Source organism: Macaca fascicularis, chromosome 8, assembly GCF_037993035.2.
Source record: "Macaca fascicularis isolate 582-1 chromosome 8, T2T-MFA8v1.1".
Taxonomy (NCBI): Eukaryota; Metazoa; Chordata; class Mammalia; order Primates; family Cercopithecidae; genus Macaca; species Macaca fascicularis.
In genome coordinates this window covers 103292202-103304754 of record NC_088382.1, presented here as the reverse complement: position 1 = coordinate 103304754, position 12553 = coordinate 103292202, and the positions used below count along the sequence as shown (strand labels likewise).

The following is a 12553-nucleotide window of genomic DNA, read 5'->3' as shown; positions in this document are numbered from 1 at the left end:
AGCAGAAAAATGGAAACTCAAAGAATCAGAAGGAAATATTAGAAATCAAAGCCACCATAAGAGAAATGGAAGAATGCCTTTGATAGGCTAATCATCTGAACATGGCCAAAGAATCAGTGAACCTGAAGAGACATACCACAGAGTGGGAGAAAATATCTACAAAACATATATCCACCCAGTGGGCTCACATGTATATAAATCAATAAGATAACGTGAGTATCTTCTTGTCTAACTCCACAAAATAGTTTGTGGGAATATAAACTGTAGAAAACCATATCATAGAGTCTTCTAAGAACAAGGCTTCTGGAAGACAGAAGCAAAGGGAGAGGGATCCTTTGGCAATTGGGTGGTGAAGGAAAAAGAAAATTTGACAGTCTTCCAAGACAAACGCCAAATTGAAAGACTCACAACCTCTCTCCTACCTTTGTTGAATTTTCCCTCCAGGAGCCCAACTAGGTTCTTACTGTGAAGATTGACCTGGGGTAGGAAAGAGTATTTCTGATTTCAGTGGCAGCATCCACTGAAAATGAACAAATGCGTCTCATATGACCCAACAATTTCTGTCCAAGGTATGCACCCAAGACAAGTACACACACCATGCACAACCAGAAATATTAACATGTACTCATAGCAGTATTAATCACAATAACCCCAAACTGCAAAGTTCAATGGTCATCAGTACAAGATGCTTAAATGAATTGTGGACGATTCAAACAAAGGAACAGAGTAAAATGTACTAGTTAGAGATACAGGAAACAATATGTATCATTTCACAAAAATATTGGGAAAATTAAGATGGACAGAAGGAAAAAAGAAAGAATGCATACCGTATGGCTGCATTTGCACAGGGCTCAAAACAAAAAGTCAAACCATACTGTCAGAGTCAGAATACTGGTTACCTACAGAGTAGAGAAGAGTGTAATTTGGAGGGAAAAAGAGGAGGTGTCTGGAATACTGGGAATATTCTTCCTTGACCTGGTGGTTATGTAGAAGTGTTCATGTGATAACTGGTTTGTATACTTATGAATTAAGCACATTTCTATATGTATGTTACATTTCAATAAAACCTGTTTTAACACACACACACACACACACACACACACACACACACACACACACACACAGGGTATTATTACACAACCACTGTAGAAATGACGTTGGCATTATACTGATAAGATGAACATGCACAGACCTTACAACCCAGCAACGTCGCACTCCTTGAAAAAGTTACCAGTGCTCCAGAAGGCATGTACACCTTACAGCACCACTGTTCATAATTGGGAAAAATGGGAAAAACCAACTGTTCATTAGCATTACAAAGCATAATGGTGGGATAACGATAAAATTATCACTGCCTGGAAGTGAAAATGAAACTCTGACTATATTCATCAATGTGGTTCTCAAACCACTCCTCCCACTACTTAATCTGTCCGCCATTACATTTCACTTGAATTCTGCAATGACCTTCTAACTGGTTTCTGTTCATGTCTCACCCCTCTTTAGCCTTTCAATCCAAAAACCACTGTGATCCTTTTGAAAACTGAAATTGGATAGTTGTCATTCTTCTGTTCAAGATCTAGTTAACCAGCCAGATGCCCTTGTGAACAGTCTCTGATACAGCTTTGACCTCATCATCCTCTTATGATGCCCAGGCTTGCCTCACTCCCGCACACCAGCCCCTCTGCTGTTGCAGGGCTTCCCCAGGCACAGTTCTTCTTCGTGGCCTTTGAGTTGCCAAGGGCGATCTTCCTGAGATTAAGGACACATGCTTGCAGTTCCCTGACATCTCTGCTTAAATGCAAGGCTTTCCCTACCCACCTTATAGCTTCCTTCAACCTATGTGCTCCCTCCATAGTTATTTCCATTGCATTTACCGCCACCTGATACACAACATGTTTACTGGTTTGTTTATCAGGTGCCCCACACCCAAGTACCACTAGGGCAAAAATTTGGAGCCACTGCTATAGACCCTGGACACCACAGAGCAGTGCCTGTGCCTGGCATAAAGGAGGTATAAGCTCCAGAACCAGACACCAGGGTTCAAAGGCAAACACTGCTACCAGCTAGCAGCTTTCGTGCTTCAGATTCCCTGTATGGAAAACAGAGACGCTGATGATACCTGTCTCCTTGAACTTTTGTGAAAACTGATACACATGTTATGTATATTGTATACATGTTATGCCCACACATTTAGGTACTAGTTATAAAACTCACCAATGACCAGGTGTATGGGCTCCAGGCAGCATCCAGCTGGGTGTAGAGCCCCCCTCCCATCAATAAATAAATTAAATAGAAAAACAAGCCAGGTGTGGTGGCACATGCCTGTATTCTCAGCTATTTAGGAGACTGAGGCAGGAAGATTCTTTGAGCCCAGGAGTTTGAGTCTAGCCTAGGCAACATAGTGAGACCCTCAATTATTTCATTTTTTAAAATAAATAAATTTAAAGGAAAACAAATATCCATAGCAGCTTAAACCAATAATCAGTTTTATTTTTTCTCATGTGATAGGAAGTCTGGAAGTAACAAGTCCAGGGCTGGTGCAGACACTCAAAGAAGCCACAGGGTAGGCCAGGGTCACTGTGGGCTTTCTGCAGTCACTTCCTTATACTGTGGCTTTCATCCACATGGTCATAAGGTGGATCTTCCAATACTAGGTACTGGATGTCCTTATAAGGTGAGAAGTAGGGGATAAAGTAAAGCGCAAAACATACAGGGAAGAATTCAGGTTTAAGAACAACCCCTGTTCAAGAGCTTTCTCAGAAGCCCATGCGGTGACATCTGCTGATTTATCAGTGGTCAGGGTTGTGGGACATGGATGGTCGTAGTTGCAAGAAAACCTGTAAGAGATTTTAAAAAATAGCACACCTTACTAATCTGACAGAACCTGGATTTTCTTCATATGGGAAGAAGATGAGAGTGGACACCAGGGAAGCCACTAGAAGTATCTGCCACTCTTGGCTGGACAGCAGGCTGCAAACATACCACCACTTCATGGGGACGTCATGCTCTGGTCACAACGCATGTGAATGAGGTGCCAGTAACAAACCAGTACTGAGAAATACCCACATGTAACACAGATGTAAATACGTGATTGGTCAAGTAGGTTGTCCAAAAGGCAATTAGGACGTTATCAAGGATGAAGCTACAGTAAAAATACTATATACAAACCTTTTGTGATGAGGCTTTAGGGCTATTTAGAGGAGTGTAACCTTAAAAATAAAGATGAAAAACGTATAAGTGGGGTCTGTTTTCATGATGAGAGATTAAGTGCAATCCTGAATTCACACAAAAATCCTGTTGGGGTTCTCCCCCAGTGAGAATATTCACATGCACAAGTGAGGGGACCATGGCTGGAATCATTTCCACATAGGAATTGTCAGCACTGATTGTGTTTTAAAGGTTTTGTAAAAGAAATTTCTCCTAGCGTAAGTGCTCAGAAGATTCAGAAAACTGAGTAATTGTTGTAGGTAATAATTGAGGAACCTGACTGCATGATTGTTTTCAACCTCAGCAACAGTGACGTTTGGGGGCACATAACTCTTTGTTGTGGGGGGCTCCTGTGCACTGGAGGGTACTCAGCAGCATCCCTGATGTCTTCCTACTACAAGTCAGGAGCACCTTCCCCCAGTTCTAACACCAAAAATGTCTCCAGACATTGTCAAATGACACCTGGACAGAAAAATTGCGGCTTGGCTGAGAACCCCTGCTGCAGACAAATGGTCAGTCAAGTTTCTCTGGAAAGGGACAGATGACAGGAAGTATTTCAGACTTCGTTGGCCATATATGTTCTCTATTACACATTCTTCCCCTTTAAAGATGGACCAACTATTGTTAGCTTGCAAGCCATACGATAGACAGCCAGTCATGGTTTGTGGACCTCTTCATGACCTTCCCACATTCCTTACTTCACTGATTTCTCTCTTCAGTGTGATTTCTGTCCTGAGGAATCCATTGAGACCAGGAAGGGTTTCCCCAGTCACTGCATTTACAGAGATTCTCCCTAGTGTGCTTATTACTCATGGGCCCAGAGGCTACAAGTGGTGCTGAAGTCATTTTGACATTAAATGCCATCCTGGGGTTTCTCGCTGTAAGTCCTTCTGTGATTGTTAAGAGCTGAATGTACCCTGAAGGCTTCTCCATGCTACAGATGTACATTTTCACTCCCAGCGTGAGTTCTCACAAATCTCCTATGGGATGAGAACACCTCGTCTTCCCACAGTTTTTACAGGAATTGGACTTCTCCCAAGTTACATGGATTCTTTTGCACCCAGCAAGGTGCGGGCTGAAAGAGGCTTCCTCTTACACTCGTGAGATCTGTTTTTGATCTGAGTAATCCTGTTTCTTTAAAGCAGGCGTGCTCACTGGAGCCTTTTCCACACGAACGACACAAAGAGATTCTCTCCCCGGTGAGTTTTTCACGTGGCTCCTGAAGGAATAATGATCGGTGAAGGCTTTCCCGCAGACAAGGCATTCACAGGGCTTCTCCCCGGTGTGGATCCTCCTGTGCATGTTCAGGTTGGAGCTGATGCTGGAGGCTTTTCCATAGTGATCACATTCCTACGGTTTCTCCCTCCTGTGGCTTTGCATGTGCGTCTTCAGCGTTGACTGGTTCCTGAAGGCTCTGCCACACTGCCTACACTCAGCGTGTTTCTTTACAAGGTGAATGCTCCTGTGCCTCTGCTGGGATAAATAATCACTGAAGACTTTCCTGCAGGTGGCGCATTCGTAACGCCTCTCTTGTGTGTGTATCTTCCTGTGTGCAGTGAGGTTTGAGCTCCCTCTGAAGGCTTTCCCGCAGAGATCGCACCCATACAGTTTCTCTCCAGCGTGAGTTCATGTGAGTCTTAAGGCTGGACTGGTTTGGGAAGGTTTTTCCCACACTGCTGACATTCCACGGGTTTCTTGACGATGTTAATTCTCATGTGTTTCCTCCGGGAGGCGAGATCGCCAAAGGATTTCCCACATTCTTTACATGCATAGGTCTTCTCCACAATGAGGTTCTTCTTGTGCAAATTAAAAGTTCGGCTTCCAGCGGAAGGCTTTGCCGCGCTGCGTGCATGCGCAGGGCTTCTCCCGGTTGTGATTCGTCACGTGCTCTTTGAGGTGGGAGGGGTGCCGGAAAGCTTTCCCACAGTCGTGGCACTCATAGGGCCTCTCTTCGGTGTGCGCTCTTTTGTGTGCAGTGAGATGGCAGCTCCGGCCATACGCCTTCCTGCACTGATCACTCTTGTAAGGGCTTTCACCAGTGTGAACGCTCATGTGGATTTTCAGGGCTGAGAGGGTCCAGAATGCATTTCCACACTGACTGCAGTCAAAGGGCTTCTCTTTGAGGTGAGTTCTTGCGTGGTCCTAAGGGCTGAATGGTCGTTGAAGGCTTTCCCGCCGTCGCTGCACTCGTAACGCTTCTCCCTGGTGTGTATTCTCCTAAACCGTTGATGAGAAATCCGCCCCCACAATCCAATCACCTCCCACCAGGCCCCATCTCCAACATTGGGAATGACATTTCCGTGTGAGATTTGCATGGGGATACACATCCAAACTATATCAGAGGGTCTCAAAGAACTGGTGGCCCTGAATACAAATGCAAGAGATTTTAGCATCTAAGTGACTCTGACAGGATGTGGAGCAGAGAGTCTAGAACAGCTGTAGGATCCATGAACTCAGAGACGTTCTGCCCCGTTTCTATGTGATACGTGAAACAAAACCAGGATAATTAAAATGCTGTCACCCTGGATGAGTTAGTACAGATAGGTTAATTTTTCAGAGCTGTTAAGGCTGCTTAATTTCTCTTTTAATTTTCTTTACAGCATGGCAAAAGCAGTTCTATTTTTCTATTTCTACAAATCTTACTCTACTCTTATTGGGATCTGTTTTTCTTCTCACCAGGGCCAAGACTGGGATGAGGCAACCCAGGCTGGTAGATAAGTGTGCAGTATTTAAGGAGGGGCTTCCAGTGCCAGTCAGACAAGCACAGGGCTGGCTCAGAGTGAGTGGCAGCTGACACTGCACTCACAGACCTCACCTCGACCTAGCCCTGCTCCTCAGTTTTAGATCTTCCTCCTGCATCAGGTTTGTGGTCCAAAACAAATGTTGCTCCAAACTGTTCCATTATGAGCTCTCTTGTGACCATAATTCTCCCAATATTTGATTTTATCCCCATATTCAACTTAATCATAGTGTCCCAGGATATTCAGAATTTGCAGATGTAAATATTACAGAGAGAATAATTCTTTTGTTACTTTTACTGACTGGTATTTCTTTCTGTGCGTACTAGGACTATTTCTACTACTGTTATTCATGTAAATATAGGCCCAGCATGGTGGCTCATGCCTGTAATCCCAGCACTTTGCGGGGCTGAGGCGGGAAGGTCACTTGAGGTCAGGAGTTCAAGATCAGCCTGGCCAACATGGTAAAACCCTGTCTCTACTAAAAATACAAAACAATTAGCCAAACGTGGTGGTGCATGCCTGTAGTCCCAGCTATTTGGGAGGCTGAGGTGGGAGGATCACTTGAACCTGTGATGTGGAGGTTGCAGTGAGTCAAGATCATGCTACTGCACTTCCAGGCTGGGTGACAGAATAAGACCCTGTCTCAAAAAACCCCTTTTTTATATATATATAAAATTATATATACAAAATATATAAATATATATAAAAATATAAATTAAGAATTTATGATTTCTAAAGGACAATTACAATTGCTAAAATAAAAGCAAAATGGAAACCCACAACAAAAGACCTAAGTAAATAGCTTTTAGATTACACACAGCCAAAAAAAAGAATTTGTTTCTTAAATACAGTCTGCTGCATAAATGTCCCCTGGAGCACTTTAAGTAATTCTGATACCCAGATCATATCGAAATTCAATTAAGACTCTTTGGGGTGGGCTGATGAATTAGTACTTTAACAAACTCTACATGAAATTTTTATGAAGGCTGAAGTTTAAAAGCTACTTGTAGCAATAAATGCAAGGTAAGCAGAAAAAGAGTTGAGAAACATAAATACGGCTAAGAACCATGAGGGCAGAAGATAAAGAACTGAACCATTTCCAACTGGAGTTACCTATGAGAGACAGAGAAGGAGCCCAGGCAATAACTGCAAAATATAGTGGCTGTAGATTTTTCATTTCAGGAGGAAAATATAAACAGATTGAAGAGATGAAAAGAAATCTTAGGCACAAGGAACCAGAGAATACCAATGGTAAAAAGATTATCTTAGCAGCAACCAGAGGAAAAAAGACAGGTTATCTTTTGAGCAATAGTTTTCAAAATTTAAGTTACATCAGAGTCACCTGGAGGTCTTGTTAAAACAGACTGTAAATATCTCTCTATTAAGAAACAAACCAATCCTGGGCATGGTGGCTCACACCCATAATCCCAGCATGTTGGGAGGCCAAGATGGGTGGATCACTTGCATGCAGGAGTTTGAGACCAGCCTGGGCAACATAGCAAGACCCTGTTTCAAACCAAAACAAAAACTTCACATTTCTAGGCCCCATCCCCAGGTTTCTGATTCAGAAGATCTGGGGTGTGGGGTCAAAGAGTATGTATTTCTAACAAGTTCCCAGGTGATGCTGATGCTGCTGGTCAGGAGACCAGACCCCAAGAACCACTGCTTTAAAGAAACAAACATTAGACCAACATCTGACTTCTCATTAGCAACCGTGGAAGCCAGAAGATAGTGGAACATCTTCATAGTTCTGAAATAAAATATAAAATCTTATAACCACCAAAAATGTCCATGAGAAAGAGGGAAAAATAGTATCTTTGGGCTTGCAACCCACAGAAAAGAGACATTATGAAAGACGTACTTCAGGGAGAAAGAAGTAATCCTTTGATTACTTAACCAAAGAGTGTAAGAATTACATCAGAGTATAAGAATCAAGTAAAGCACTCAAAATGGCAAATGTGAAAGTATAATGAAACAAGAAAAGACGGTATGCAGCAACAATAAAAATTTCTTCTGATATTTAAAAAAAGAACTAAATATGTGCAAGTATGATTTATCAATAAAGAAACCTGAAAATGCGTGGTAAGAAAACTATGTAAATCAGGAGAGTAACATATATCTAAATCTAGATTTAATGAACAAGCATGGGTAAGAATTGTTTAGAACAACCACTGAAATAATAGAGTAAATAATTTCAAAATGTACAGAAAATAAAGCAAAATGACAAAAATACTCAAACGAAGCTAGAGAAAAGAAAAAATAGAAGACAAATGTAACATTCAAATATGCTAATACAGAAGATGTTAATGGAGTTAATGCTTTAACTAAAATATTAATATTCACAGAATAGATCAATCCAATTTTGTGCTATGTACAAGAGACATCTAAAATAGAATACAGTAAGAATGTAAATAAAAGGATATATAAGGTAAGTAAAAAGAAAAGAAAGCTGCTTTGAATTTTAGTATTAAACAATAGATTAAGGCAATAAGGCTCATAGAGAAAAATGAAGTATTACATAATAAAAAGAGTTATAAATCAAGAAAGAAGTGTGTGTGTGTTTTTAAAACATAGCCTCAAAAGAATGAAAATAAATAAATAAATAAAGGGACAGAACTCTGAGGAGAACTGATGAAGCCACCACCAGAGCTCTCACAAATCCAGTTCAAGCAGGCAATTCAATAACTCCATGCAGACTGAACATGATGAAACAGCATTTCCTAACTATAACATCCAGCTACACACGGGGCCATGTATGTCTCAGAAAAAATGCTTGACCACAGAACAATGAAGTTAGCAAACAATGACCAAAAGGTAACCAGAAAAAAAGTCGTAGAAATGAAAATTAAAGGAAAAAATTCTAAATCTGCATGCCGAAGAAGCCATGATATTCGATATTTAAACTTAAAATACAATAAAATATGATACTGCAATTGTTTGCCAAAGTAATTTTTTTCTTTTAAAGTCAGTTTGATTGAAAGATAAGGAATCTCTTTACAGCAGGGGGCAGCAAACGATTGCTTTTGAACTATGTATAGGGCAAATGAAAATTGTAGCAGTAGCTTTTCTGTTTAATTGTAAGTAATAAGCCCCCAAATAAGACAATGGAAATCTTCCTTGGTCTTTTCTTTTTTCTTTTAGAATAAAACTACTTTCAAGCTAAAAGTAAAACTTAAAAGTATTACTTTAAAATATTAAATTTACAAAAAGAATATGTGATACCATCTTGATCTGGATCTTAATATAAATGTCTAAAAGTAAAACTTAAAAGTATTGCTTTAAAATATTAAATTTACAAAAAGAATATGTGATATAATCTTGATCTGAATCTTAATATAAATGTCAGCATCACTAATATTTTTTCATTTTGATTTCATAATATGTTCATATGCCAGGTCTTGGGTATTATTTAAAAATATTTTAATTGCTTTTATCACAACTAGAGAATGGAATAAAATGGGTATGTATTTATGCTGATATATTTTTAATTAGCAATGCAATTTAAAATTCATGGCCTGATACTATGGCTCATGCCTGTAATTGCAGCACTTTGGGAGGCTGAGGAGGGAGGATCCCTTGAGGCCAGGAGTTCGAGACTGGTCTGGGCAACATAGCAAGACCCTGTCTCTACAAAAATAAAAATAAAAATTAGCTGGGCATGGTGGCACATGCCTGTAGTTGCAGCTATGCAAGAGGCTGAGGTAGGAAGATCCTTTGAGCCAAGAAGTTTGAGGTTGCAGTGAGATATGATCTTATCACTGCACTCCAGCCTGTGACAGAGCAAGACCTTGTCTCTTAAAAAAAAAAAAAAATTCCATGTATTGGCTGAGAATAGTGATTCATGCCTGTAATCCCAGCACTTTGGGGAGGCTGAAGTGGGAGGATCACTTGAGTCCAGGTGTTCAAAACTAGCCTGGGCAATACAGCGAGACCCCTGTCTCCCTCTATAAAAAAATTCATGTATGTAAAAATATTTTTTTTCAAATATTAAAGAAGTATAAAAAATGACAACCAACTTAAGTATTAATTTAGGTTCTCTAGGTTGTAAAAAAGTATGTTTGCACATACTATAAATAAAGAGTTAGGGGGTACCTTTAGAGTATTTTAAAAGAGATAATATATAGAATAGTACTATCTCTGTTTTGTCTTTAAAGAACTTAAAATAGCAATAAATAGCAACTTATTTTTTTTTTTTTTTTACAATTTTTTACTTTATTTTTATTTTTTGCGGGTGCATAGTAGGTGTATATATTCATGGGGTACATGAGACATTTTGATATGGGCATGCAATGCATAATGATCGCATCAACGTAAGGTATTCATCCTCTTAAGCATTTATTCTTTCTTGTGTTACAAACAATCCAGTTGTACTTTTAGTTACTTAAAAATGTACAATAAATTACTGTTGACTGTAGTCACCCTGTTGTGCTATCAATTACTAGATTTTATCACTAATTCTTAGATAACCTTATGGGCAAACTGAGGCTTAAATCTAATTTCCTTAAATCAAATGGAAGAATTGGAAATGAGACACAAGATCCCTAGCATTCTAAAGGACATGAATTTTAAAGTTGAGGAAATCCATAGTTCTCTATTAACCACTGTGCAGACACTAACCCAAAGTGAGGAGGGTAGGCATTACTCATGAAGAAGAGTAGGGGTGCCTGAGCCAGGACAGTCGGTGCTACAGGAAGGGGGGAGGGGGGCCTTAGATGAATTTTACCCTCCAGGCTGCTGGGTGATGGGAGAGGTCCAACTCCTGTAGAGGTTCTTTTTCGGGCTGGGTTATCGATGGCACGGGCATGACTAAGGCAGACTTAGGCCAGGAGGGGGTCTTCTGGTACTCTCTAAAGACCTTCTTCCAAAATGTCTCCTCTCATGGGGCCACCACCCGGGGTCCATTTCTTTTACTTGGAATAACTCTCATACTAGCTGTTTTTCATGATTTTAAAAGAGTAGCTACTACTACTCTTTTAAAATAAGAAATGTACAAAACACCAGAAAGGAAGTCGAGAGAGCCCCACTCTTGACTATCCCAGCCAAATCATTTGCCTTGAAAAAGAAAAGAGGCCACGTGCAGTGGCTCACGCCTGTAATCCCAGCACTTTGGGAGGCCGAGGTGGGTGGATTACCTGAGGTCAGGAGTTCAAGACCAGTCTGGCCAATATGGTGAAGCCCAGTGTCTATTAAAAATACAAAAATTAGCCAGGCGTGGTGGTAGGCGCCTGTAATACCAGCTACTCGGGAGGCTGAGGCAGGAGAATCGCTTGAACCCAGGAGGAGGATGTTGCAGTGAGCCGAGATTACGCCATTGTACTCCAACCTGGGTGACAAGAGTGAGACTGATTCTAAAAAAAAAAAGAAAAAAGGAAACATGCCCAAAGGAAAATGCATTATCCTACCATTCATTATTAACACTTTAGGAGGCTTATTTTCTTCGCCAGCCTTCTTCAGATTAGGGAAGAAGAGTTAGCCTTTCTTCCAAGGCTCATTCCCCAAGTCTTAGCTTGTAAACCCCTTGCTCCCGGGGTCTTCCTCTCTCCTCTACTATACTTCCACAGCCCCTTAGGTGGCATCGTTGTAGTTCTGTATCGTCATTACTGTCACGCCATGTTGCAGTTGCCTGTTTACTTGTCTTAGCCCCCACCTCCTTGAGGCCAATAATTATTTCTTGTTCGTAATTAAATTCCCTAGACCCTAGCAAATGCCTGGCACACACTGATAACTGAAGGGAGAGGAGTCCACAAGGGTGAGGAGGAAGAGAGGTTTTCCTGTCAAGGGAGGGAAGGTGTTGATTCTGGACATAGGGAAAGGATGATTGTGGTAAAGTCAGAGGTCTAGAGTTGGTATGGAGGGAGCTATGAAAGGAGGTATAAATTTCCTGATATTGCTCAATAGTTGTCTTTGGCCAAAGGGAGAGAAAATAATTATCTGGACCCTTTTGGGTTCCAAAGTAAGAGCTGGATTCCATTTTCTCTCCACCCTTTCACTTTCCACTTATAGGACTTTATTGTTTTATTTTTATGAGACGGAGTTTTACCCTGTCACCCAGGCTGGAATGCAGTGGTGCAATCTCGGCTCACTGCAACCTCCACCTCCCAGGTTCAAGTGGTTCTTGTGTCTCAGCCTCCTGAGTAGCTGGGATTTTAGGCGTGCACCACCGCACCCGGCTAATTTCTGTGTTTTTAATCTTGCCATGTTGGCGAGGCTGGTCTCAAACTCCTGGCCTGAAGTGATCTGCCTGCCTTGGCCTCCCAATGTGCTGGGATTACAGGTGTAAGCCACTGCACTCAGTGAGGACTTTATCTTTGACAAATAACTTTCCACCTCTTTTTCTCAATTAACAAATATAGGTAGAAGCCCTACTCATAACACATTTGAGGTACCAAGGAAAGTTCTATGCATGGGGAAATAGTGTATATTTAATATATGGCCAAATTTTATATATTACATAATATTTGTATTATATATAATATTTGTATATTTTATATGTAATATAACATTTTATATGTACAATAAATATATATTACAACATTATATATGTACAATACATATTACATATTTATATTACATATATTTGTACATTTATATATCTGCATAATATT

The 12553-nt window shown here is 40.6% G+C and overlaps 1 pseudogene; it reads right to left on the bottom strand.

Moving 5' to 3' along the window:
- Positions 1–4358: 4358 nt before the first annotated feature.
- Positions 4359–5522, bottom strand: LOC102144497 (uncharacterized; annotated as a pseudogene).
- Between the last annotated feature and the right edge of the window lie 7031 nt (positions 5523–12553).